Source organism: Rattus norvegicus, chromosome 5, assembly GCF_021556685.1.
Source record: "Rattus norvegicus strain SHRSP/BbbUtx chromosome 5, alternate assembly SHRSP_T2T, whole genome shotgun sequence".
NCBI classification, from domain to species: Eukaryota; Metazoa; Chordata; class Mammalia; order Rodentia; family Muridae; genus Rattus; species Rattus norvegicus.
In genome coordinates, this window is record NC_141538.1 from 137,824,064 (window position 1) to 137,846,644 (window position 22,581).

Sequence of the window (22,581 nt, forward strand, 5' to 3'; positions counted from 1 at the left end):
TCACCCCTGTGTCACCTCATCACCAGCTCAGCTACTCGGCTGGTGCCCACTGAAGCACGCTGCAGCCCATTCAGGGCTCCTTCTGGGCCTCACCCCACAGTCCTGCCACCTGGCTCTTCTCGGAACCTGTGGTGTGGGGGTGAGGGGGTGGGAACACCCTCCCTGACCCAGGACTCATCGATGTCCACACACCTAGGGCCTGTCCTTGCTTTCACCCCTTTTTAAAAAGATTTCTTGGCTGTGGGAACGTTTTTGCCTGCATTTGTATGTCTGCCATCTGCGTACATGTATGATGGTCAAGTCAGAACAGGGCATCAGATCTCCAGGAACTGGAGTTATAGATGGTTGTGAGGCTCCGTGTGGATGCTAGGAACCAAACCCCAGGCATCTATCTGCAAGAGCAGCCAGCACTCTTAACTGCTGAACTGTCTCTCTAGCCTTTTGTCCTCACTTTACATTGGTCACCTCTGGAAAGTTAGGGAGTCTTTTTAGGTAAGAAGCCACTGCCTCACCAAGATCTCACCAACCCAGCCTCTACAGACCCACCCACCCCCTGCCAGACCAGAACCAAAGGCTCTATATATGTAGGATGCCAGTATAGACTTCCTACCCCCAGTTCACTGCATTTCTCCACAACATTCCCAGTAGCCACCGCTCCTGCAGCGGGCTGCCAAGCGGGTCTGGCCGGAGAAACCAGCTTCTGAGTTGCAAACTCAAAGGCCCATTTGTCTGGAGATGCCTGCCCAGCTACACAATGCTTGCCGTGGGGCTGTTAGCACCACCGTTGCACAGGAACCCAGGCAGAGGAGTAGTGTTCAAGGTACCGTATGGTGTCACGCCCCAGGCCAGGGCAGCACCGGGCCTCCGGCCTGATGACAGGGACAGGCCCTACCTAAAGCAGGAGCCATATCTGAAGGGAGGCATATATCCAAAATGGCCATGAGGCAGGTCCCTGAAACGCACAGGACCTCAAGGCTACCGAGACCCCAGGGAACATAAAACAGCCCACGGCAGTACTCCAGAACATTGCTCTGGACAAACCAGCCCAGGATCAAAGAGCCCCAACAAAGACTATCAAGTCACCTTTAGTCGACCACCAGCAGCCCACAGAACCTCTCCAAACCCACAAGGGGGGCAGGATAGCCAGCTACACAGAGAATAAACCAGCATCGGCATCTGGAAGGCAGACTGGGCCTAACTGGATAGGACTGCGGCGAGGAATCACGCTGGGTTCAACCCAGAACGGTCTCAGACCAGGCTTAGGTAACTAACAGCCATGAGCAAGATCACGTAGAAGGAAGGCCCTTGCATCAACCTGGCTGGCCTCGGTTGGGCTCTGCGTCACCTGTCAGGCTGAAGCCCGGCCCACCAGTGGGACCAGGAACAAGTAGAAACCTAGAGCATGGATGGATGCAGACTGAAGCAACCTCCGGGCAGCCCTGGGGCCACAGCACAAACAGTCCCCCAAAGTGGCAGATAATACTCAGACAAGGAAATAAACCTGAGTCCTCAGACTCAGAGGCCGGGAGAGCACAGAGATTTGGTGCATCTGGACCTTGGAGGCAAAAGCAGAACAAAGAATCTTAGGAGGAAGAGGGCATTAAACCACAGAAGCTGCCCTTCCTCAGAATCCCTTTCTATCCACCTCAAGAACTCTCTTCTCCAGGGCCCCACTTCCAGCCTTCTCACTCCTACCTGTACCCTGAAGGTCAAATACACTAGCACAAAACACAGTTCCCCCCATCAGCGAACGTGAGGCTGGGGCACAAGATAGCTTCTCCCCATCCCCTGGCTGGCTGAACACCTCACCTGTAAAGGCCCAGTCAGAGCAGCCGTGCAGGTGCCTTGTCCTGGACAGTGTGTGTTTCCAAAGACAGCTCTGTGTCTTAGAGATTCTGATGGAAGAGTTATCTTCAGCACAAACATCAAAACAACTGCTGCCACTAAGCTGAAACAGGACGAGAGGCCCTGTCCCAAACGCTCTGTGCTTACCTTTAATCTAACCAACAACCCTACGGGGGCATGCAGTTTTCTCACACCCATCTGAGAAGTGAGGCTCAGAGACGGTTAGCAAGTTCTTCAAGGTCAAGTCAAACTCCAGCTGTCTGAACGTGGGCTCCTGGCCACTGTTGACAGCTGTCTTGCCTGAGAGAAATCACTCCTAGCCCTCATGTAACTCCAGGTGTTCTCTGGCTTAAGACACTACCTTCACACGAAAACCTCTTGTAGAACACTGTGTCTTTTACCAAAACCTAAGGGCTTCCAAGACAACACAGAGAGCCTGATCTCAGCATCCACCTAGCCACCGTCTTTCCTCCTCAGGTCCCTAATTCAGGGCCTTCTGTGAAGCCTGGGCCCCTCCCTAACTCCACATCCCACCAACCACCCTGGCCTGGTGCTTCTCCCTGCCAAGCTAGTTTTCTCTCACCTGACTTTGTGCACGCAGCATCCTTCTCACTTGGAACCTTGTCTCCACCCAGAACTTACCATAGCCCAGAACCATCTTCTAGGAAAGCAATCTGGCTGTAGCATGACCCACGGTCTCCACCCAAACCTTAAGGTACCCGTCTCTCCCTTCTGGGTTCTCAGAAGTCACAAGTACCTCACAGAGCATCCAAGGCTCTGTGAGCTGGTGTGTCTCTGAACACACCACAAAAGATAACATCTCTCATTCTTTACTCATACTGTCTAAATTTTTTAATTAACTAATTAATTAATTTTACAGTGCAGGGAACTGAATCCAGGACCTCAAGCATGCGAGGCAAGGGCTCGTCCACTATATTATTTCCAGTGCTGTTCAGACTAATTTTTACCCCTCCATCCAAAGAATCTCTTTTTCAACTGGCAAACTCCTACTGATTCGTCAAAGCCCACTTCAGAGAACCCTTAGTCTCTGAGATGCATCTCACACTGAACCTGCAACTCTGCCCTGTCACACAGGAACTCCTCCAATCTCGCTTCAGCTTGGAGTGACAGTTGCTTTATGGGGCTAACACTCCCACCTCAGCAGCTGCTAAAAGAAGCTTCCTTTTCTACACAGCTGCTAGCCCCGCAGGAAGCAAGACTTGCCAGGCCAAAAGTGCCTAGCCCTGTGCCTGGCACACAGACAGCAATCAATAACAGGTTACTGAATCACTTTTGCTTTCCCACGGAAAGCCTGCTGACTTGCACAGCCACACAGTTCTCTTGGCTTCTCACAGCAGCCCTGGAGCCCACCCGATTATCATTCTACAGGGGACTGAACCTAAGACCTGCAAAGAGATCTCCTTGTCGTGTCACGCTGGAGCATAGAGGCTGTTCATGCTGGGGGCTACCTCCTCCCACTGAGGACCTCCAACTGACTCCCAGTCCAGGAGACTGACAAGGAGTATAGAGAAAGCACAAAGCACCAGGGACAGTGTCTTGCTACACATCAATACAACTCACAAGGCAAGGTTTCCAGTCTGCCCGCCCTTCCTGCAGTCCACCCCACCACCACCCCCAGCAAACCGCTTCTCCAGCACCCATAGCCCTGAACACATGAGCCTGGACACAGGGAAAGGGGTGCAGCTGCAAGAAGAGGGAAGGGAAGAGGAATCCCATTAAAACTATCCCCATTAAAGGAAGGGGAAAGGAACACCGTAACTCAAATGAAACAAAAACCATGAAGAAACTGAATTAGAACGTGCAAGAAAGTATGTGCGCGGCAAGGCCTGAGACTGAGTGTGCAGGGCGCACAGGTGTGCTGTGTGTGCAAGCACAGCAGGTTTCTGCAGGAGGGCTCCTCCTTGCAGGGAAGGTGAAGTGTGCTGGCAGAATGGGGGGTGAGCGGAGAACCAGAAGGAAGGTGGGGCCTATGGGGTGTGTGGCCTGAGCCCTAGCTGAGAATGAAGGCTTGTTCTTAAGGAGTCGCTGGAGCCCTAGGCAGATTCACATAATCTGTAAAAACAGGGATTTTCACGCTCCCCGAAGCAAGAGTTAATACGGAGCCAAACAGAATCCCCCAGATTTCCTGTCAGACCTCTCCTCTGGATCCTATCAGATTCCTGGTACCTCCCAAAGGATCCCAGACTGGGCCCTTCATCCAGGAACTACCACTGCGCTTCCTTTTCCAGGTTTCCCACCATAAAACACTTCCCCGTATTCCCAGGCCAGAGCCAGCACCAGGTCACTCAGGATGCCATCCTGGTCTCTTCAGAAGCAGAAGTGGAGCCTTCCTCAACGACAACCCTTGGTCATCCAGCATCCCCAGGCCCGGCTAGGCTGCTCTCAGGGTGGTCCTCCCTCCCATTCCACAGCTCCAGGCAGGTAGGGCTCCCACCCCACCTGCTCCAACTCAGGGGCCCTGCAGAGGGAGGGGGTGAAATGGGGAGAAGGGCTAGCCCCTCCCCCTCCGGGGGTAGAAGAACCAGAGGGGCCGCATTCCAGAGTAGTGGGGGAGGGGGCCTGACAGAGGGGGATTCAGAGACACCAAGCAGAGAGACACCTAAGGAGGGAGCTACAGAGACGTGGAGGCACAGAGACCCGGGGAGGGGGAGCAGGGAGACCCGGGGAGAAGGAACAGGAAGACCTGGGGAGAAGGAACACGGAGACCCGAGGAGAGGGAACATGGAAACCTGGGGAGAGGGAACACGGAGACCTGGAGAAAGAGGACAGGAAGACCAGGGAGAAAGAACCCGATACTCGGGGAGAGAACCTGGAGACTGGGAAGGAAGAGAGAACCACAGCTGGACAAGCTGGGACCGCAGGGAGTAAGATCGGGAGGCAGCAAGCGACACAGGGAACCGGAGACACCTAGGGAAACCGAGAAATGCGCCGAGACGAAGACGCGGGCGCAGAGATTAGAGACCGGGCACACCAGGAAGGGACGGGACAGGGCGGGACGCCGGGAGGCGACTGAGTGAACTTTCGGAGCGGGTCCGAGCGCACCCGTCCTCCCGGGACGAGCCGCTTTGGGGCCTCCAGGGCGCGCTCGGGGTGGGGGTTGGGACCGCCCGGCCGGCCCCTCCCCGGCCCGCGCTCCGCACGGAGACCAGGGAAGGGGGGCTCGCAACTCACGCCCCGCTCGTCCCGGGGCCGCACGTGCGCCCGGCTGCCCGCGAGACCCGGCGTCGGCTGCGGCTCTTCCGCCGGCGGGGAGGGGGCGCCGTGGGACGGGGAGGCGGCCTGGACCCGCCCGGGGCCGGCGGGGGAGGCTGAAGGCCGCCCCCCGGAGCGCGACTGCGGCGGGTGGGGAACCGGGCGCCCACCGGCGCGGGGAAACTTTGCACGGGGGGCGCGGGCTGCGGCTCAGGTGCGGCGGGAGCTCGGTCGAGATCGCGGGCGCGGCAGGTGGGGGCGCGGCCGGGCCTCCGGGCGCCCCCGGGCCCGCCCCCGGCTCAGCTCCGCGGACGCGGGGGCAGGGTGGGGATGGCGCGGAAGGGCCGTGTATCGAGGGGCCCGAAGGGGGCTCGGGGTCACTCACCGCCTCTCCGGGGGCCGTCGGTCTGCATGTCCCCGCCTCGCGCCGCTGAGGCCGCCGTTCTCAGTCCGCCGCTGCCGCCGTCGCCCGCTCCCGCCACCGCCACCGCCACCTCCACCGCCGCCCTAACAGGAGCCGGAGCCGGAGCTGGAGCCGGAGCCGCCGCCTCTGCCGCCGCCGCCACCGCTCCCGCGCCAGCTCCAGCCGCGCGCGCCCGCCCGCCCGCGCCCGCGTCCCTGCCCCTGCCGTGCGCGTCCCCGGCGCCGCCCCTCCCCTCGTGCACTCTCGCTTGTAGAGGAGTGGAGCTGTAGGCCCAACGAGGCTGCAGACCAACCCCAAGTCTAAACCGCCTAGAACGCCAAAATTGAGCTTAAACCTAGTGATGAGCGTGGATAGATCCAAACTCTGACACAAAAGTCCAGACCCTCCCAAATTCTCACATGATACTTTTCTAGGGTTCCCGGCCGCCAACACAGTCCAGAGCCAGCCACCTTTGAACCTAACGTTGAGTTCAGACCCCAATATTTGCCTAGCAATCAGAAAAAGTAAAATTTTTAACTGAATCCCTACTGTGTATTGACGCCGATTACAGATTCTAGCATTAAATGGCTTCATTACTCCTACCTGGCCTAAGTCTGATATTGCTAGCAGCCCCAACCCTTGGTCTGAATGGAGTCGGTATAGCTAATGAGATCCTTTATCCCCCAAGAAAATCCTAAAATTTTCTGCCTCACACTGTACCACAATGCTTTCCTATGTCCTAGTCCGTGCTTTATTTCTATCCCAGACAAGAACATTTCCCCACTGAGATTCCTGATTTTTAAAAAAGACTTTATTTATTTATTTATTTATTTGTGTGAGTGTGTGCTTGCATATGCATGTGTGCCTAGTGGGTGCAGGTGCAGGAGGGTGTGAGGAACCCAATGTGGGTGCTGGGAACTGGATTCAAATCCTCTGCTCTTGACTGATGAGCGCTCCAACCCTGAAACTCTCGATTTCAATAGCAAAATCAGAACTGTGTCACAGGGCGGCACGGGGTGGGGTGGGGAGGTGGGGGGGGAAGACACACCCTAATACAGACACTGACCTCAAACCCCCCCCTTTGTGATCGTTTTGTACAATAGCCTGATCCAACACTAATAATTCTGCAGCCCAAGATAGGACTGGCTTTGCAGAAACTCCACACAAACCTTTCTCTGTACTGTCCTTCCCCTGTGCTCTGATCTGAGGTCAACCCCATCCAGAGGCTGACCAATATCCCAACATTACACTAATTCTAGCAGATATAAATTGATCCTCAGTCTCAAGACCAGGCTCAGTCTAAATCTTAGCATTGAATTTCAGACAGCCATACCAACCTGAAACCATCCACTCGCATCTGAATTTCATAGTCCCCAAACCAAATTCAAATGCATCTGCTACCATGTCCAGTGTATGCAGTGCCAGGGACTGCTATGGACTAAACTAATAACTTCCTCGAAGGCTTATATTCCAAGTTGTGCTTATAGGGACTTGGTGATCTCTTAACAGGAGCCAGCCTTAGTGCCAAAGCCTTCAGTCTCCTCACACATGCAACTATCACTTAGAAAGTCACCAAGGACGCACCAGCCCTTTTCTGTTCCCAACCCCACACCACGAGGCTTCACCATTAAGGCGAGAGGTGAGACCCTCCTGGCCTCTACTGCCCTGGGGTCAGGTGAGATCCTTTGTGAGGGCTCTTATCTCTGTTTAGCATCTCTCTGATTCTCCTGTGAATTTAAAATCAGATGAGAAATAAAAACAAGATCTGGGGACTCTTAAGGCTCCTGGATTCTTAGTGGTTACTTGCTGGTTGAGGGATCTGGGTTGAGAGATCAAGTTCAGGGGGAACAACTAAATCACAGCCAGCTTTTGTCTTGGCGCTGTATTCACAAGCAGTGCGAGTGCGCCCCCTGGTGCACCAAAGGGCGATGGGACTGGCTTCCGAGAATCAATTCAGCCCAGATGACAAATAGATCAAAAACGAATACTCCTCAGGCAGCGGTTTTTCACCCACGGGTAATTTTGTTGTGCTGTGGGAGAGCTGCTGCAATTTTTATGCATCTTTAAATATATTCTGTCTGTTTTTCAGAACTCTGACTGTTTAGTTCCCCAATTTAAAAACATATAATTTTCGACCTCCTTTTCGCTGACTTCTGGAAACAGCTCTTTTCCTTGGCTTTCCTGGCCTACACTGCCCTTCATGACCACTGCTTTTCCAATTACTTTGCCGCGTCTCTGCATTTCCAGGCCTCAGTACTAACTCTCCCCCTTCTCCTGCCTCTTTCCATGGCCCTCTTGTGAGCTCCACGTCCTTGCACCAAGCACCTTCTCTATAGTGCTTCTCAGTTGTCCCTCAGAAAAATAGAATTCCCATCTCAGGTCTACCCCCATCCATCTCAGGCAATGAACTCAGTCCCTGGTCCAGGAACAATACAGATCTCCTTCCCAGGTGGTCATCGGTCCTGTAAACTTTGTGAGAGAGACAGACAGACAGAATGAGGACAGGCTGATTAATTCTGACCTTCACATTAACCCAACCAAAGCCAAACTCGCTCTTGTGCATAGTTATAGCCCCCCGCCTCTCCAGGACTTACTGGACCTGGAGAAAGTTGTCATATTTGCTAAGGACATTGGCTTCTTCCAGGAAGCCACACTAAGCCTTGGGCTGGGTTAGTGAGTTACCCCACCTAAGTCATCACCATCTCCATCTACATGTTTCCCTCATCTAAGACTGTAAGGACAGGCGAGATGTATCTGCTTCCTCCATTGCCTTATTCCAGTGGTGAGCAAGGGCGCCGACACTCAGCGAGTGCCTGGTATATATTTATTAAAGCAGTAAAGGTCGCTTTTCCCCTTCTGTTCACAAGGAGCCACCAGATGTGAGTGACCATGTGAAGAAAGTTTTCCTCACCAGGGCTCAGACAGTCACACCTCAGTCTTCAGTGGGTCTGGCATCTATGGAAAGAGGAGCTCATCTGTCTTTTCGGCTTACCACCCTGAATGTCAGTAAGTGTGAGGTCTACTTGGTGGCCCTGGACCTCTCTCTACCCAGTTTAGTGACTGTGACACTCACAGGTAGAAGGGCAGGAGCCCCGTCCTTCCGCTACCCCATGGCTGAAGGCAGCAGACTCATTCAGAGATACATACTGCAGCCACCACGGGCATCTCAGTCTCTCAAACTATTGCTATCGGTCCCATTCCTCACCCACCTTTTGGTCCCTGTTTAGTGTAGTATATGTGAAGGTGGGCAGAAGAACCCTGGAACCACCATGTTCTGATCTCAGGATGTGTAGCACCTGGCTGCACACAAACTCAAGAGAATGAAAGCAGAGGCTTTGGGCCTGGGGCCATGTGGTGAGAGAGAAAAATCTCAGGGGGCTGGGACTAGATCGCACGTTAGGAAACAAAGCCAAGTCTCAGACCAGATTGACAAACTCTGAGCTCGGGGTCCATGTGGACCTGCCCCCACTGCCCTGCTCCTAGGCCTGGCTGGGAGGCATGTCCTTGTGCTCATATGTGAAGGCCAAGTGACGTCTCCTGGTAGCTCTGTGTCTGCTGTGTTCCAGCCCCAGGGTGCAGCGTGAGGCGAGCACCAGATGTCGGTTCCCACTCACTACTCACCCTTTGTCCAGACCCAGGGCCCACTGGATGCCCCTCAAATTCATGACGTCAGTACATCGCTTAGTTGGTTGAAATCAAATTACATTTCAGCCTGAGTCCCCACCCCGCCAGATCAGCAGGAATTCTGTTATCTCTCGTGGCTGCCTTTACCCTCTCCTTGCCGAAAGTGCAAGAATTCTGGGGCTTTGCACAGCCCTAAAGTTGGTCCATCTGCGCTCCCGAGCCTGACAGGGAGAGATTTAAACAAATACACAAACACTGACCATCACTGTAATGGGGTCTCCACTATGCACTGCCCCCTCTCCAAGGCCCCCCTTTCCCGGTCCCAGGCCCCCTTCATCACAGGCAGTTCCTTTTATAGACCCTTCCCAAAGTTGCAGCCTTTAGTCCTTGGTGTTTTGGGTTTTTGTCTTGTTTTGTTTTTCATCTACCCACAGTCGCTTTCAGGGTGGCTGTGGTAGACAATGCGGTTTACCTACCCTCCTGCATGCCTCCAATGTCAGGAAGATCTCAGAAGGCACAACTATCAGACGGCCAGTTTTCCTTCCTCGGTACAGATGGGAGAGAAAGGCCGAGCTTCTAGAACACAAAAGCCTGGCTAATGTCTTTGCTTCCTTGCCAGTGAGTCACTGTGGTGGGGCATGACACGGGAGCTAATTTCTCAATGGAACAAGCTGCTGATGACCTCACCCTAGCAGGACTCCCTAATGTCCTTATCACCAAGTGAAGCCACCCACACCTGCTCTTTCCTGCCCATCCCCACGGTTTCTAAGGGACTGGAGGTTGCTGTCCCGCAGATGCTCTGGTTCCTTCAAGGCTTCCTCTTTGCTGCGTCCTGTTCTCTGTCGTGCTCAAGGCTCTCCTGCCCTGAGTAAAAGTTCCCTCCCTCAGGCCCACACCCCCTCCACGGGAAGAGACTGAAGCATTCCTTCCATCTCCCCAGCAACCACCTTCACTCTCCCAACTCTTGCTCACTTCTGGGTCCACTGCAGATCAGGTTTGGATGATCACTAACTTCCTCTTCTGAATCACATTCTGTGTGGATAGTGTGTGTGTGTGTGTGTGTGTGTGTGTGTGTGTGTGTGTGTCTGTGTCTGTGTGTGTGTGTGTCTGTGTGTGTGTGTATGGTATGTGTCTGTGTGTCTGTGTGTATGTGTATGTGTGTGTATGTGTGTGTGTGTATGGTATGTGTCTGTGTGTCTGTGTGTGTGTGTGCGTGTGTGTCTGTGTGTGTATTGTATGTGTGTATCTGTGTGTGTGGTATGTGTGTGTGTGTCTGTGTCTGTGTGTATCTGTGTGTGTGTATGTGTGTGTCTGTGTGTCTGTGTCTGTGTGTATCTGTGTGTGTGGTGTGTGTCTGTGTCTGTGTCTCTGTGTGTGTGTATTGTATGTGTGTATGTGGTATGTGTGTGTGTGTATCTGTGTGTGTGTGTTTATGTGTGTATGTATGTCTGTGTGTGTCTGTGTGTGTGTCTGTGTCTGTGTCTGTGTGTGTGTGTCTGTGTGTGTGTGTGTGTATGGTATGTGTCTGTGTGTCTGTGTGTCTGTGTGTGTGTATGTATATGTGTGTGTATGTGTGTGTGTGTATGGTATGTGTCTGTGTGTGTGTATGTGTGTGTCTGTGTGTGTGTATTGTATGTGTGTATCTGTGTGTGTGGTATGTGTGTGTGTCTGTCTGTGTGTATCTGTGTGTGTGTGTATGTGTGTGTCCATGTGTCTGTGTCTGTGTGTATCTGTGTGTGTGTGTCTGTGTGTGTGTATGTGTGTGTGTGTGTGTGTATGTGTGTGTCTGTGTGTCTGTGTCTGTGTGTATCTGTGTGTGTGGTGTGTGTCTGTGTCTGTGTCTGTGTCTCTGTGTGTGTGTATTGTATGTGTGTATGTGGTATGTGTGTGTGTGTATCTGTGTGTGTGTGTGTGGTATGTGTGTGTGTGTGTGTGTGTCTGTGTCTGTGTCTCTGTGTGTGTATATTGTATATGTGGCTGGGAATGCAGATGAGTGTGTGGAAACCAGAGGGCAACCTCGAGTGTCTGTCCTTGCTTTGTTGGTGACAGCGTCTCTTGTTGTTCACCACTTTGCCACATTAGCTGTGTTATAAACTTTTGGGGATTCTCCTGCCTCCGCCTCTCATCTCACCAGTGTGGCATCTGGCATTATATGGGTTCCCCAGTCCCTGTAATGATATCCATCGGCTGTGCCTCCATGTTGTGTCTGACCTGGTGGACTTCCCAGCACCTTTGGCTGCTTCGTGCTCCACGTTGAGTTACATCTATGCCCGCTACACAGTTCTTTGTCCTTGCTGTCGCAACGTCCATCTCTTATAAGAAGTGTGAATCGATCTCTGCCTCTCTCCCTCCCCTCCCCCTCTCCCTCCTTGTCCCCCCTCCCCTTCTCCCTCTCCTCATCTCTGTCTCCCCCCTTCATCTTTCCGACTTTTCCTGGGTTTCATGTTGCCCACAAACTCTCTGTACAGCTGAGGATAACCTGCAACTTCGGATCCTTCTGCTCCTACCTCCAGAGTGCTAGGGTTACAGACCAGTGCCACAAGGAGCAGTGTATGTGGTTTGGGAGCTCAGACTCCAAGTTTCATTCATCCTGTCTGAGCACTCCATCATCTGAGCTGCAAACCCCCTCTTCTTAGTGCACACACTGGTCCTTGTCCTCGTCCCTTCTGCACCTCACTGTCACATCAGGCTCCTCTGCTAGTGACCACCCCCACCCACCATCCCCACTGATGCAGTACCTCTCTCCTTCCTTCCTCCCTTCCTTCCTCCCTTCCTTCCTTCCTTCCTCCCTTCCTCCCTTCCTTCCTTCCTTCTCCTCCATGGCCAACTTATGTCCCAAACCCTAACGCTTCATGACACTCTTGTCAGTCTTCCAAGCTCCTTTGCCTCCCGCCTTTTTCTCATCATGTCCGGATAGCAAAAGCCCAGCTCTGAATGAGTCCTCCTGCCTTCTCCTGTCTGCACTGGAGCAACCAAGCGACACTGACACTCATTTTGTTCTGTGTTTGAAAGAATGAACTAGAGGAATAAGTGCATGCAGCAGAGAGAGGCCAGAGATTCTCAGGAGGCGGGAATCCCAGAGATGTGCACAGGGGACCACACCCATGCCCAGGAGGACATACAGGGTCAGCTTCCCCATGGGACAACAAGCACTACCCTGAAGGTTTCTATTCACTGGGGAGCCTGGCCTTTTGTGGAAAGTGGGGTGGGACCTGAGAGTTCCAGGCGACACAGGTGAAGGGGTTCAGAAGCCAAGAGGGGCCCCTTGAAGCTGCACAGTAACTTTATGCTGGATGCTCAAGTTCTCAGGGACTCCCCATCCACTGCCATCCTACCCTCCACCCCCAAGACGCAGCGGGCACCGGGCACCGAGCAGCTGGCTGAGGGAGCCTGACATTTAAAGAGCTGCTGACCGAGGTCTGAGTAACACCCACAGCACAGATCACTTCCCCTCGCTAATGCTTTACTTTCCTCTTTGTGAAAGGGGATAAAACAGCAGAATTGGAAGCAGGACACAAAATCGTGTTTGTAAAGCACTTAATCAGAGCACACCCTAGGTTCTAGAGCTTAGAAGCTATTTGATGGTTTTAGAATTAGCATAATCAAGCTTCTAATAGCATCGGCTTGGAGAAGCATTTTACAAGCTCATTTTGCCAGGTCTCCTCTACTGGATAACCCTGACTACTCTCCAAGGAAAGCCCAGCTTTCACCCCCCCAACGGCCTCCTTTGGCACATGCCCTACCCTTGTCTAACCCTACTTTTCCTTCCTTGTGCTTTAAACTCTCAGACCCCTTCAGACAAGCTTCCCTCCAGTTCCTGTCTAACCAAGGAAGCAGCAGCCTTCCCAGGGGAGGCTGCCATTCCACAATCACGGAGCAGAGGCTGGGCAGTGCCTTCCCGCTCTAAAAGCCACTCCCCGATCATTATTCCTGCAGCCTCAAGGAAAAGCCCTGCTCACTTCAGGCTCCTGCCATCTGACTCACACAATCCCTTCATTCAACCAAGATTTATAGAGTTTCAGAGTCTCTCTCTCTCTCTCTCTCTCTCTCTCTCTCTCTCTCTCTATATATATATATATATATATATATATATATATATATATATATATATATCTCCCCTCCCTCCCTCCCTCTTTTTTTCAGAAGGGCTTTAGGTACACTGGCCCGGTGGCAGCATCTGTAATTTCAGCCCTCGGAAACGGGGCAAGATGATCATGAGTTTGAAGCCAACTGGTTACATACTGAGACCCCACCTCAAACAAGTAAGCCAACAAATGAGCTGGGTCAAAATGCGGGCTCCGGTGAGGGTCTTGAGGAGGGTAAAGGTGATGTGGAAGGGCAGGAGGGAGCTGCCAGGGCTCAGGGAAGGGGGATCGGACATCAGAATCCAGGTGCTGACTGACTTCAAGAGAGGTGATCCCTGCCAAAAAGGTTTGACTCATGATTTGAGTATGTTCATTATAAATTATACTTTAAATTTCATATAGGGGCGGCTGAGACAGTAAAAGCACTTGCCATGTTAATCTGTTGACCTGAGTACAAGAGAACGGATTCCCCAAAGGTGACCTCTGACCTCCGGATGTGTGAAGTGGCACACGTCTATACCCCACTCACAGAGAAAGCTCATATAGGTTACCTCTCTCCAGTATAGGTGAGTTTTAGCTAACCTAAACAGGGAAGTAGAACTCTTTCTTTTAAGTACTTATGGACTTAATTTATATAAAACAGGAGCAACGTATAATTCGGATGTTATCTTTGCTGCTTCACATGGCACTTGTGAAGAGTCCAAGCCACTCAGAAGGAAGACTAGAAAATAGTGTCGCGCATGCTACCGAGGGTGGGGACTTTTTAAAAAGTTCAAAAGTTAGACAAGCCATATCTTCTTAGTGCGCTCATCACTGAAGAAGATCCAGTCTGCTGTCCTGCTTGAGCTGCAAGGTCAGGAACTCGTTCACCATGGTATAAATAGCCTAAGCCAGGCTGGGAGATGGATGGCTGGGTGGTTAGAGGACCGGCTGCTCTTCCAGAGGACATGGGTTCAATTCCCAGCACCCACATGGCAGCTCACAACGGTCTGAAACTCCAGTTCCAGGAGACCTGACACCCTCACGCAGACATACATGGAGACGAAACACCAATGCACATAAACTAAAAAGAAATAAATTTATAAAAGAAAATCCTAAGTTGCGCAGGGATCGCCTCTTGATGTTGACCAGCACCTGGGACTTGTGGATGTTCCATCTCCAGAAAACTCTGCTTTCTTCCCTGAACCCTAGCAGCACCGCTCCCCCTCCCCCCAACACATCACCTTTATCCTCTCCAAGGTCATTTATCACCTGAGTGTGAGCTATCACAGGTGACTTGATTTAAAGAGAAGTGTGCACATTTTCTTTTATTGATTAACTGATTCGTTTCGGGAGGGGTCTCATGTAACTCATGCTAGCCTTTGAACTCTTGACCTTCCGTACCTCCACTTTAGAGGGCAGGGATTACGGGCACGCACTACCACACCAGGTTTCATGTGGCGTTGGGGCTTCAGTCAGGGGATTCCTGCATGCTAAGGAGTCTAATCCTGTATCAGCTGAGGTGCACTCCAGACCTGATAATCTAACTTGAAAGATAACGCATGGCGTAGAAAGAATATGGCAGCAGGGTAATAGCCAGAACTTTCCAAAGACCAAAAGGAAAAGAATTTCAAGTCAGATGAGGCTGGCCCTGGAGACTCTCACTTGTAAACCCAGCACTTGGGGGGCTAAGACTGGAGGATTGCCACAAGCTGGAGGCCAGCCTCGACAGTTAAAGCAAACCTCTGTTTTAAAACCACATCAGCCCCCTGAACTGCACTGAGGGGCTCTTCAGAGCAGCAGGACACCTGCTCAAAACCAAGGCTGTGTTGATCACCTATGGGCCCTATGCCATCAATGGGAAGATCTCTCCCCAGAGCAACGTGGACTTTGACCTGACCCTCAGATGCAGGAACCCGGAGTGGGGGCTTCGTGACACTGCCCTTCTGGAGGAATTAGGCCAGGCTAGTGGCTTGACCCTGGAAAGGATGGTGGACATGCCAGCCAACAAGTGCCTGATTTTCCGGAAAGAATAGCATCTCTGTCAAAAGTTGTCCTGGAGGGGCTGGGGATTTAGCTCAGAGGTAGAGCGCTTACCTAGGAAGCGCAAGGCCCTGGGTTCGGTCCCCAGCTCCGAAAAAAAACCAAAAAAAAAAAAAAAAAAAAAAGTTGTCCTGGTACAAACTAGACTTCAGCCCCTCCCTCACTGAGCAGTCCTTGGGATAAATTAGCCCCTCCTGGTCTGGTGGCCTCAGGGCTGCAGAGAACCTGGTCCCAGTGGGCCTTAAAATAAAGCCTTTGCAGCCCAAAAAAAAAAAAAAAAAAAAAAAAAACCAAACACAAGAGGGGGTTGGGGATTTAGCTCAGCGGTAGAGCACTTGCCTAGCAGGTGCAAGGCCCTGGGTTCAATCCCCAGCTCCGGGGGGCGGGGGGGACCACAAGAGGGGTTGGGGGAGAAGACGCCTGGCTTCTTTTTATTAAAGACTTTTAAATTTTAAACGGATGAATTTATTTGAATGGAGAGAGGTATGTGTGTGCCAAGGTTACTTGTGGATACCAGAGGACAACTCACTGGGGATAGGATCTTCCCTGGAGTTGCCACCTCTTCCGCCATACAGACACTCGACCTCCTACCCTGTGGTTCCAGGGATTGAACCAAGGTCCTCAGGGCCCCTTTACTGTGGAACTATCTCGGCCTTCCCGCCCATCCTCTCACCTATAGTGCTTCGATCCTCCCCACCCCCACAACAGAGAATTTTTCATTTTCAGGAGTCTCTTTCCCAGCTCCTTTAGCTCGGACCTGTACTCTTAGCATTTGAGAGTCTGAGGCAGGAGGATTGCCACAATTGTGAAGCCCTCACGGGCTGTATATATAGTAAATTCTAAGCCAGCGTGTGTTAGACCCTGTTTCAAACAACAGCAGAACAAAATATCCCTTCCTCCCCAAAGCCCTTCCGTTTTCCCAGTCACTTCTCTGGGTAATGTCTGCAGGGTAGATCTAAAAACTGAGTAATGCTGGGATTGGAACTGCTTTTCACAGCTCTTTCTAGTAGGGAAGAGCTCTCCGTTCCCTGAGCTTCGAGTGGGCGGAGGCTCACCGTATAGGGCTTTCTTCTCACTGCCCGTTATCCCGTGCTGGCTTCTTTATTCAGACTGCTAAATAAAATACTTTCATACGTGTAGCTCAAAGACAGACATTACTTCTTCAGTCTAGTACATTCTAAAGCTACAGTGAGACGGGAAATAAGTCCTTAACTGCTTCCTAATTAGCGATGTGTCTTCCCTATTCCCTGAGAATTAGTAAATCCGATTATTGTGGCAAGGGTAGATGTCTGTTCCTTTCTTGATCCCCTTTGGGGTTTGTTTGAATAAGAATATGGTTGTAGTCCCTTTAATGGCTTTGCAATGATGTTCGAGAGAGAGAGGCCTTGATGGTTTGATTTTAGGAAGCCTCAATTACATTTTTGCCAAAGGCTAATATCAATTTGGGAATGATATATTCTCCCAGTTAAATAAAATTAAAGATAAGTATATGAAGACACAGAAAGGGGGGAAAGAATACAAGGACAGTAATCAGGAGAGTGGGTCTAAGGACAAGCTCAGGAATCAATGGAGCAGAATCCAGAGTCCAGGAAGAAGCCCTTGTATTTATGACCAATTGATTTTTTTTTTTTTTAAACAAAGGTGCCCAAGCAATTTGGTGAGGAAAGGACTGTCCTTTTAATGGATGGCTCTCAGAGAACTGGATACTTACATGCAAAAACGTGAATTTAGACTCGTGCCAAAATCCACTCATCGGGTCAGACACCAGCGCAAGAACCAAACCTACAAAACCCTAAGGAGTCATGGGATCAAGCGTCTGTGATTTTGATTGGGCAAGGCGCTCCTAGATCTGACAACAAAGGCACAATAGTAAAGAAAATAGGCTTTAGAAAGTCTAATTTAATAAACAGCGCAAACTGGGTGTGTGTAGTATTGCACGCCTTTTAATCTCGGCCCACGGGAGGCAGAGGTAGGCAGATCTCTATGAGTTCGGGGAGAGCCTGGTCTACAGAGTGAATTTCGGGCCAGCCAGGGCTACACAGAGAAACCCTGTCTAAGAGGAGAAAAAAGATGCTTAGCATCACCATTAGTCATCAGACGAATTCAGAGCAAAGGGGCTGGGGCTTTTGCTCAGTAGAGCGACCTTGCTTAGTCCACAAGCTCTGGACACAATCTCCGGCACAGTAAAAAGAAGGCGTGTGAATCAAAGCCGCATCGAGCCAGCACTTCACGCCTACCAGAATGGTTCTGATCAATAAGACAGGCAATAGCGAGCATTGATGAGAGTGTGGAGACACCAGAGCCTTCCTCACGCTTATGGCTTTTGGGAGTGGGAAATGCTACAGCACTTGGAAAAGCGACTTGTTGGGTTTTTAATATAATTTTACCACGTGACCCTGCGACGTCGCTTATAGGTATTTGCTCCAGAGAAATCAAAGCCTACGCCTATAGAGGGATAGATACGTGATGCTAGGAGCAGAAGCGGCAGAAATGGCTCAAAGTTGAAACAACCCGAATGTTTATGACTCCGTGAATCGCTAAACAAAACGTAGCACATCCATAGAGTGCTGCACTCTTCAGCAATAAAAGGAGCAGACGGCGGGCAAACGATAGGCATGGAAGACCCTGAAGACCACACGCAGAGGAAGAGACGGGATGTAAAAGGCATATCGTAGGCTTGGGATATATGTAAAGTTCAGCAGGCAGAGGCCAGCAGACAGATCCTGGCTTCATTCCTCAAGGGGGGGGGTGTGTTTAAATCAAGGAGGGTGTCTGATGAGATGGCTTAGCAGGTAAAGGTACTTGCTATAATTCTGACAACTGAGTTTGTTCCCTGGCTCCAATACAAAGGAAGGAGAGGACTGAAGTCTACAAGCTGTCCTCTGATCTGTGTTGGGAGTCACTCTCATAAGCACATGTGCACACACACACACACACACACACACACATACACACACACACTTAATGAAGAACTGTAATGCTTTTCATTTGGTTGCTTTTTTGAGACATAGCTCTGGTTGTCCTGGAATTCCTCGTGTAGACCAAGGTGGCCTTGAACTCACAGAGGTCCTCCTGCCTCTGTCTCCTGAGAGCTGGGATAAAAGGCATGCCCTGCTATGCCTGGATAAGAAATGTACTTGATTTTATAAAGGGACATACAGATTGTGTGATTTTTATTTCTGTGAAACTTTCAGAAGAAGACATTTTAAAGGCAGGATGTGGACAGTGGTTGGCTGTGGTAATCGACAGCGACTGACTGGAAATTCTTTTAGTGTGATGTACGTAATTTTAAGTTAAATTGTGATTACTATTGCACAACTTTATAAATTTACCAGAAATCACTGAACCATAAACATTAAAAATAAACCAAAAATCAGGTGTGATGGTGTACAGCAGCAGTTCCGGCAATCCCAGCACTTGGAAGCAGTGGTGTGAGGGTTGCCATAAATTCAAGGTTAGCCTTGGCTACATGGCAAGAGCCTGTCTCAGAACAAATACAGAGGCTGGGGAGGTGGCTCAGGGGTTTCCTGAGCACTTCCTTCTTTTTCCAGCATCTAGTTCAGGTGGCTTACAACCAATCTTTCGTAAGTCTGTCTCTAGGAGATTCAACACTTCTGCCTTCTGTGAGTGCCCACACATATGGCACATGTACACACACACACACACACACACACACACACACACACACACACACAAAGTTAAAAAAATAAAAATAGGTCTTAAATGCTAAAACAGAAAGATAAAAATTTTCAGAGAAATGGACTGATTATAATAATATGTATCCCAGTACAGAGATGTCCTAAAGCGTTCTTAGTGTGTGGAAAGGTCCTGGGTTCAATCCCTAGCACTGCATAAAAACCGTCCACACAAAGGTACACATGGGAAGGTGCATACCGAGGACAGCCGAGCTTCCTATAGCCAGAAGAGAAAAGGGAACGTGATTGTGGTGTCCGAGGAGGCGTTAAGCCCCCGTTAGACTGCCAAATTAGACACTATCTTTATGTGGCTATTTAAAAAAAAAGTAATTGCAATTCAATAAAATTAAAAACCATTTGGGGGGGGGAGTGAGGAGATGAGTCAGCAGGCAAAAGCCCTTGCCCTGCAAGCACGAGGGCCTGAGTTCAAATCCAGGAACCCCACAAAAAGCCTGGTGCAGTGGTCGCATCTGTAATCCCAGCACTGGGATTAGGGAAAGCTTGGGGGCCAGTTAGCCTGGAGCAAGAAACCAGTGTGCAGAAGCAGAGAGATAGTCAAGCCCTGAATGTTGTCCTCTGACCCCCTACGCACACTGGCTACGCACGTGGATCCACACTCTCTCACACACATACATACACCAAACACACACACACACACACACACACACACACACACACACACACACACACAGAAAACCAAAAAACCAAAAAAAAAGACACGGTTCCTGGGATCGAATAACAGCTCAGTAGTTCAGCATTTGCCTAAGGCCTTGACTTTGACCTCCAGGACCTTTTTTTTTTCTTTTTTAAGTTAGAGATAGAGTCTTCCTGCTCCCTTAGTGCTTGCACAAGCGCTCAAGAGCTCAAGGCTCCCATCTTTGACCCTGGAGAAAGCTCCAATCACTGCACACTGCACTGAACACAGAGAGCGGTGAGAACAAATACAGGTTTGGGTCTGGAATATCAGCGAGGGAGTAACATTGTCCCGTTCTCAGCAATAACTTTTAAATAGACTTTTGCACATCACACACAGAGAGCAGAGAGGAGAATTTGGAAGCGGAGGAGTCAAATTTTTAGCTTCCTTCCTTCTTTCCTCCCTCCCTCCCTCCCTTCCTTCCTTCCTTCCTTCCTTCCTTCCTTCCGGTCTTTCCTTCTTTTTCTTTCTTTCCTCAGTGGGTCAGGGATTGAAGCAGGATACATTCCAGCTTTTTCCAGCTCTCTCATGGAGTGGTAGGACAAGCTGAGACCCACCAGGACACACTCCAGGAATAATATTTGGTTAGTTTCGCTGTTTAGCTAATGACTGGGCTTTTGTTGAGCAAAGCGCCCTTTGGCTGGCTTCTCTTTTGCTGAGTGGTATATTCTGGCTGGCAGGAGGCTGACACACACAGTAGAGAGGCAGAGCCAGCCTGGCAGGAAAGCTGGGAGCCGGTGGAGAGATGGAGGAGGGGAGGGATGGCTACAAACTAGAAAAGTTTGACCTCTGCCTCTAGGGGAGTACTGAGGGAGCAAGAGCATAGGTTTTATCTTAAATTTTAAACTACATTTATATATTTGAGTGCGTTGGGGACAAGAGCTGTTTTTCCCCTTCCACCATGTGGGGCCTGGAGATCTTTTGGCCTCAAGTACCTTTACATGTTGACCCATTTTGCCAGCCCTGGGAATATAGATATTTGAGTGGGATTCTCAGGGATCCTCCTGTGCATGGGCAGTAAAACATTTTAGTTGAGTTTTTATTAGGGGAGTTTCATGGTGTGTACAGTCGGGCTTTCTGGCTTAAGACAGTAGAAACAATACTCAAAGGAATACAGTCTAGTACGGGTTAAAGGCTGGACCTTTGGGTTGGAGAGGTGTCTCAGTCAGTAAAGAGCTTGCAAACATGGAGACTGGGGTTCGATTCCCCATGACCCATGTAAAAAGCTAGGCAGGTGTCCCTGGGAGAGGACTGGAGGATCTAGGAGGCTTACTGGCCTTCCTCCCTAACTCATTCTGTGAGCTCAAGTCTTAGTAGGAGACCCTGTCTCAAGAAATAAGGCAGAAAAGCAAGTACAGAAGACACCTGACATTCCCCGCTGGCTTCCCTAGGGCCTGCGCTAAGACGCATGCGCAGCATCACCCCGAACAAACAACAACAGCCGCGACAGGCTAGACCTTGTCTGTGATCGTTTTTGTTTTTTGTTTTTTGTTTTTTTGTTTTAAACCAAGAGCGGTACTTAGTTGCATCTTAGAATAAATCGTTCTCAGACCCTGAAGTGTAACTGCCTCAGAAGAACTGCCAAGCCAAACGACTGAAGGCACGGGAGAGTGAGAATTGACCGGAATGGAGATGTGATGCGCTCTGGACTACCTCCTGAGCATCAAGTCTCTGAGACACGTGCTGTGGCTGTGGTGGGGTAAACTTCCATGATGTCCATATCTGCCTCCCTGACCTATGGAACGTAGCAGGCTAGAGTCACAAAGGGCCGTGCGAGATTGCTTGCACTGATTAAGGATACTTGCTTCTCTTGAATAGGACCTGAGTTCAATTCCCAGCACTCACATCCCACGGCTCACAACCATATTAACTCCTACTCCATGGGATCCAATGTCCTCTCCGGACTCTGGGGCACCTGTATTAATGTACACATGGTCTCACACATACACATAAATAAAAAATAAGCACACAGCTATATGTGGTGGTGCATATCTTTATTCGATCCCAGCACTCAGAGGCAGAGGCATGCAGATCTCTGTGTTTGAGGCAGACTTGTTGATTGCTGGGCTAGCCTGGGCTATACAGTGAGACCCTGTCTCAAAACAAACAAACAAACAAACAATAGTACACACACACACACACACACACACACACACACACACACACACACCCAGCAAAATAACAAGAACAAAACCACAACAACAAAGGGCCATTGGACCACTGATCAGAGACAAACACACAGGACACATGGCCTGCGGGACGGAAGGATAAATTTAAGAAGTGTGTCCTTGGGGCCTGGAGAGATGACTCAGTGATTAAGAGCACTGACTGCTGTTCTAGAGGTCCTGAGTCCAGCAACCACATGGTGGCTCACAACCATCTGTAATGGGATCTGATGCCCTCTTCTGGTGTGTCTGAAGACAATGACAGTGTACTTCCATACATGAAATAAATAAATAAACCCTTAAAAAAAAAAAAAAGAAGACGTGTGTCTTTGACAGTGATGTTCTACTAGCCAACGGTCCCCCTCCTGTGTTTACCCTCCCCTCTAGAGTGAAACCAGGTGGCATGGGGCCTGTTGCTATCAGTGCTTATACCACAAGAGGAAGAGCCCGGGACCCACCCATAGAAGGGCAAAGAAATCTCGACACCAGAGAGCAGGGGTAGGGGTGGAAGAAGGCTTTTTTGCTTCTGACCTTGAGCGTGTAGGCGTTTGCAGTCCCATGGAAGATGTCATGGGAAAGTTTTTATACAAAGTGCTACTGGGGTTCAGCTACTTTTGCAAAGAGTTCTGGGGACATTGTCACACTAGTCAGGAGTATCCCTCAAATCAGGAGTCAGCAGTAACTTCATGCATTTTTCTCTGCTTTAGATATGATTTTCCCCACTTTTGGTTAGCATTAGTAGTATGGTTTATTTATAGTAAACTTTCCTCCATGTTTAGCATGGTGTCATCTAGAAGTTTTGAGCATGGCTACCACCACCAGCAGTGACCAGATT

The 22,581-nt window shown here is 50.4% G+C and overlaps 1 protein-coding gene across 13 annotated transcripts in view; it reads right to left on the reverse strand.

Annotated features, from left to right (window-relative positions):
- Ptprf (protein tyrosine phosphatase, receptor type, F) overlaps nucleotides 1-5,631 on the reverse strand; it is an 81,955-nt gene extending 76,324 nt beyond the window's left edge. For all 13 annotated transcript variants that reach the window (XM_087549591.1, XM_087549587.1, XM_087549585.1 and 10 more), the window contains 1 exon segment: nucleotides 5,444-5,631. The gene's annotated coding sequence lies outside the window, so the exon portion shown is untranslated.
- Nucleotides 5,632-22,581: the final 16,950 nt, after the last annotated feature.